We start from the raw sequence: 6,025 nt of genomic DNA, 5'->3' as shown, positions 1-6,025 counted from the left end.
GGGGTCAGACGGGGAGGGTGGTGTGCCGGCCAGAGAACAGGTCGTGGACGAAAGGGCAAGGGGGTGGAAAGGGGTTATAGAGGGTGTTGCCAGGGATCGGGCTGGAACTTGGCTAAATGACACGGCAACTGACTGGGAGGCTCACATCCGGGAGCGCGCCAACCGTGGAGAAATGAACACTTTTAGGGTAAGGCGAGCAAAGCACAAAAGCGAAAGCAGATACTGAATCCATTCTGATCAAATTTTTCTTCTCTTCACTACACTATCTTGCGCGATCTTGCGCAATGTGAAAAAATTGTCTCTGGGGTTTTGTACGGAACGCTCAGTTTTATTTAGATACGAAGCGCTCCGTTCATACGAATTACAGACAACCCGTAATTAATAGCCACAAATGTGTCGGGGGAGCAGGAAGTGTGTGTCTGTGTGCGCGAGTGTATGTGTGCGTATGTGTGAGTGTGTGTGCAGGTGTGGGTGTGTGAGAGGGAGAGTCGCGTCGGCTGCACACGTACGCTGGGGCATTGCCGACATCGCACACATGCAATTCCCTTATCCGCCACTATCCGTATTGCCACTCCGGCTGTCAAATACGTATACACACATACTGGCAATGTTCCACATGTCTTCGAACGTTGGAAGCGGGTGATATCAGACACTTTAGACGAAAGACATCATGGTGGGGTATAAAAGATGCTCCCAAAATCCTCTGCAAGATAAACATTTATGGTATTCGCGTTGAGTGACGACATAGGTAAACGGCCTGGAAAAGATGGTGAGAGGGATAATGGTGGGGGACATAGAAAGAGGTTTACAATATCAAAGACATTGTAATGTCAAGAACACCTGCTGGTGCCAGTATCACGACTTGGACTGCGTCCTGATGACGATGTGCCAATACTGTTTACCCGCAATATTAATCGGGCAAAATTATCGGCACAAGCACGGCAGCCCGGCGGCGGGCCCTGCGCGTTGGGACCCGCAAAAAAGGGGGCAGTGTGGGGGGTTAACGCGGTTTTCTGCCATTTGTAAGCAAAGCACTTCATTTGGCGGCAATCGAAGTGCCATTTACATAATCAGCACACTGGCGCTATTCCACACGCCACATCAGCCAGCGGCAAAATAAAACACATCCCCCATTCCCTCGCTCTATCACCCCACCCACCCCGCCGCCGCCCTTCTCCCCCTCCTCCCGCCCTTTACGCATGCGGACATGTGGAAATCTGACACACGGCCCGGCTAAAGATATATTACATCCCTGGGAATAAAGACCACTTTATGGAGCTTCAATGGAGGGTCGGCGCGAATCTGTTTTGACAGATCTCACCAGAGAGACAAAAGAAAAGGGTCGGAAGGAGCGCGGAGGAATAGAGAAGGGAGGGGGCGGGGGCGTCGGGAGCAGCCCAGAGTGGAAAGGGAGGCGGGCGGAAGGGCGGCCGAGAGAGAGAAAACCGCACCATAAAAAGGGGATGTTAGCGGAAAGTGAAGCGCGGCAATGGAGATAAATGTCCGTATGGGGATAGTGCCTGGTGCCGAAATGTTTAAGTATTAATACTTGTTGCGCTGCGTGATGGAGGGGGCGCGCAGCCGGCGCGACCGCGGCTCATGTAAACAGAAGAGAGCTGCAGCAGGGTGTGCCGCGCCATCCCCGAGAGAAGGAAACTCTGCGGAGGCTTCGGAACACTAGTGTTGAAAATTCGTCGCGGTGATGGGAAAATTTAACTCGAAAAAAAAAAAAACATGAGCAGATTGTGCGATTTTTTACTCTAAAACAAAGAGAATCATTTTTTACGCACATTTTTAAACACCATCGTAAATTAACAATTGGGTTCGTAATTTAATTCTAAAAACGATACGGTCAAATAACAGATATAATCTACGGAGTTTAATTATGTCAGGAATCAATAACGAGTCTGACAAATTGGGAAACACATTATCATGCAGCCGACACAAAATGGCTTTCAGAAAAACACGCCATGATCAATGTTTTCCCCATTCCGACATTCGAGGGCATATTTCCAAGATTAAGCACACGGCGTGGTGAGAGCGAGTAAGACCGCCTTTTCTTTTCTTTCGCCCCTCGCTCGCTATCTCCCTTCCCCAATCGTTTCTCGAGTGGGCCGGCCGGGCAGGACAGTGCAGAGCGCCTAATGGACGAACAAATTAGGGCGGTAGCGGCTTTCTCGAGATCTCTAATGAGTATTCGACTACTGGACGTTTGCCTAATAGCGATTAGTCACGCTCGCTCCCTCACTCACTCTCTCATCACTCACCCGGTGCCGCAGCCGCCTGCGATAATTGAGTGGGCCTCACTGCATAACTCTGAATGTGTGTGAATAGGGACGGGCCAGGGGAGCTATAAGAGGTACCTCCCCTAGCACACTGGAACGAATAAGTGTAATTGGGTAAAACACAGCAACTCACACGAAACTTGGTGTTATCGCTGAAAACTGCGTAATGACGCATGTCGATCCCTAGATGATAACGCGGTGCACATTTCAGTTTTCGTGGAGTATTTTCTAAACGAGCAATGAAATTTAATTTTTGAAGGCACCACAGAATTTCCCGTAAAATTTCCGATCAAACGAGCCTACATGTGATAGGGTTCTGAGCCAAGATTCTCTAAGTACACGTCTTTTTCCGTGTTATTATTTGAACTCAGTTTTCAGTGATATACGTGAGGATATAGGCAGGTGCCCAACATGAACATCCCAGGTCGAGGGGCGACGAAGACTTCAAAGGTCAGTCAGTACTGTGGCTGTATGTACAGAGCGCGTCCACCGAAAACGACTGGAACTTTCTAAGAGGGACAGCGCATCGTCCACGCATGGATTCAGCACCAGGACCAGGAGCGGCGACCTTTTGAATGATAAAGAGAGAAGAATCCGCCCGAATCCGCCGGGCTGGCGGCCAAACCACGCCGCGCATACCCTTTGCTGCCCGTCACGCCGCGGCCCGTCATCGCCATGGATCGTGTTTCGAGACGCTGAAAAATGCAAACGCGTGGGCTGCCGGGCGCGCAGCTAGCTGGCGGTCGGGGGTCTCCAGCAGCGGACGTGAATGAGACGATCTCGTAATCTCGCACAGGGACGCAATTCGCGCGGAATTCTTCGGCGGCGCTGCTACTGCTGCTGAGCCTGCCGCCGCCAACCCCTTACCCCCTACGGGCGGCTTATTGGGCAGCGTTAATGAGATCCTGGTGCGGCCGTGCGCCTTCTGCAACCACCCCCTCCCTCCCCTCCTCTTCAGACGTCCTCCCCCTTTAGCCCCACTAGCCAGCCACCGCAGCGCTTCCCTTCGACCAGTCCGTAGAAAACCAACTCTCTACCCTCCCGCACCCCTCCGCCCTACCTCATTCAAGTTCGAGACGTTCCTTACGCTGCAATACCGTATGTCATCGGAGGTGATGGGGGTGCGGTGCGGGGGAAGCAGGAGGGGTGGATAACTCCTGTAACAACTTTTGTGCCCCGTGCTATGCTGCTGCTGCTGCTGTACGCCGCCGCCGTGTTTCTCAAAATTCCCTCCCCTTTGCCCTTGCCTCCCCACTTTTTCCTGCCCCCGCCATCGTTGTCGACGTCGTCGTCTTGGGATAATCCGGCTCCCAAGAGCAGCAAAAGCAGCAGCAGCAGCAGCAGGAACAGCAGCACTCCAAAACTCCGGGCGGGCCTCGGGAGGGACCCCGGCTTGCCGGGGGCCTAATCAGGCCTACACTTTCAAATCAGCCACCCCCTCGAACCCCCGACCACTTCCCGCTCACTTCCGCCCCCGCTCCTTCCGGTCTTTTTTTGGTACGCGCGCGCGGCGCCCTTCCTTGCCGCCGCCGCCCGCCCCGCATTCAATATGCACCCCTGGAACATAATCTGTGTAGTTTAAAATGAGCGGGACGTCTCACGTATCCCCAGCGCTGCTGCTGCTGCTGCGCCGCGAGACTCCTGAGCCGGCTCAGGGCAGGGCAGCAGCAGCCGAGGGGGGAACAGCAGCAGCGGGGCGCAGCGGCGCAGGAACAAGACGAGCGAGAGGGATGAAGGAACTGGAAATATATACGTTTCGCTCTCGACGGAAAGAAGAGAGCGGAGGCGGAAAAAAATGAAAAACGCATGCTGCTGCGAGTTTTCTTGCCAGAGATTACATAACTCCGTGCAGCCCCCCACCTCCCCGCACCGTCAGGCAGGATGTTCTTCACAGACTACATCAATGCGGCACGAGCGCTAATGCACTCAGATTTGCAGCGCGGAAAGTTATCCGGCCGCATGATTTCTCAATGACAGAGCATCTCACCCCCCCCCCCCCTTTTACCTCCTGTCTGACTGTCTGTCTCTCATCTACCACTGCCTTTCCTCCTTCAATCCCCCGTTTTGCAAAAGTCTTATCTCCCAAGGGAATAATCGCAATACGAATTCCAATGCACGAATATAAGAAGTTTTCCGCGAGAAAAAAAATTTGCAACTGCCGATTTGAGCAACAACAAACTTTCTTTTAAAATTAATGTTTTGCTATCCTCCCATTGTCTATTTTTTCAAGATTATTGTGTAACGAAAATAGACTTGTTCTCAGCACACTCTATGCTGCTTCAGCGAGTTTGACGCAGAACTTTGATTTCCGGGCCGCCGGGCGGTCGGTGCCGGAGGAGTTGGCTGGGCGTGTCCGGCAGCCGCGCGCGCGCGCAGCGTCTCGGCTCAGCAGCCAGATATGCAACACAAACATTAAAATACGGGGCCCGGGTTGAGCCGCCGCAGCCTCATCCATGTTTCATGCGGACGCGATACGTCGCCCACGCGCATTGGCATGGGCGTTGTGTTTACAAGGTGTGTCTATACGCGCGGAAAAATAAGGCAAGGGAAAAAAGATGGGGGGAATAAATAAATAGGTGGAGGGTGAAAAAAAGGTGTCTGTGTGTGTTTGTGTGCGGCGGGTCGCAAGAGGATGGACGCATGCAGGTACGCCCCCTGCATCCCCCAAAAGGGAGGGGCAGGCCTGTACCAGGATGACTGTCATCTTTAATCGGAGACCAGCGACACACCCACACACGCACACACACACAGCCGAAAGCGAAACAACAAAAAAACAGACACACCTTTCTCGTTTCGCCGCTTACGTTGTTTGTTTCTCACGATCAGGGGGGATCACCTTCACCACCACCGCACCGGTCGGCCGTGAGGTCGTACGCGGCTAGAATTGGAACGTAACGTACATCTGTGCGTGTGTGCGTGTGTGCGTGTGTGTGCGTGCGTGTGTGTTAGTGTGTGCGTGTTTTTGCCGGTGGTGGTCCCCCTCCTGATCGGAAGGGTGAAAGACAAAAACAGGAATAAGGGCTACTCCCTGCGGCGCGCGGCTGCGCTTGGCCTGCTGTGCTGTCACGCGGAGGGCGCGGGGAAGGCGTCGACATGACAAACAACACGACGACGCGCACGGCGCGCCGCTTCGGCAGGCGCTTCCAGGCGTCGCCGAGGCTGGCGCGGCGGCGGGTGTCTTCTTTTCTTCCCCACGGCGCGGCGCGCAAGCAGCGCATCGCATCGCATCCTCCTCCTCCTCCTCCGCCCCCGCCCTCGTTGTTCCATGAATACGAGATGCACGCGCGCAATCCAGGTGACGTCCCGTCGCCGAATCCTTTCCTTTTCCTTCCCCCGCGTCCTCGTCGCTCCCCTCTCCTCTGGCTCTACGAGACCGCCAACGGCACCGTCACGCACAACACACGTGCTTATGCGCGTCTGAGCTCCCCGCCCCGCCCCGCCACCTGCTTAATCATTTGGAGCCCGGCCCACCCCTCGACGCGCCGCGATGTACTCGGCTGCTGCTCAGCCCGCCTCACCCCCCGACCCCTACCCTACATCAAGGCTATGCTTTCGGCAGCACCGGCGGCGGGATCACAGCATCGTATTTTCCAGGGCTGATTTCAAGTATGGGGGAGGGACTTTATTGCCCGTGCTTTATTTCTCGTAAAATATGATCGAACTCTCTCTCTCTCTCTCCCTCTCCTGCGTCCCAACCGGTCTCGCTCAATCTTTCGTACCCCTTCTGCTTGCTTGTAACC

General features: G+C 54.4%; 1 protein-coding gene across 1 annotated transcript in view; it reads right to left on the bottom strand.

Annotated features, from left to right (window-relative positions):
• The window catches only part of LOC113213259 (uncharacterized), a gene marked incomplete in the record, with an annotated part of 258,491 nt that overhangs the window by 124,645 nt on the left and 127,821 nt on the right, over positions 1 to 6,025 (bottom strand).

Source organism: Frankliniella occidentalis, unplaced genomic scaffold (assembly GCF_000697945.3).
Source record: "Frankliniella occidentalis isolate FOCC.00 unplaced genomic scaffold, Focc_3.1 Scaffold234, whole genome shotgun sequence".
Classification (NCBI taxonomy): Eukaryota; Metazoa; Arthropoda; class Insecta; order Thysanoptera; family Thripidae; genus Frankliniella; species Frankliniella occidentalis.
This window is presented reverse-complemented; position numbering and strand designations above follow the sequence as displayed.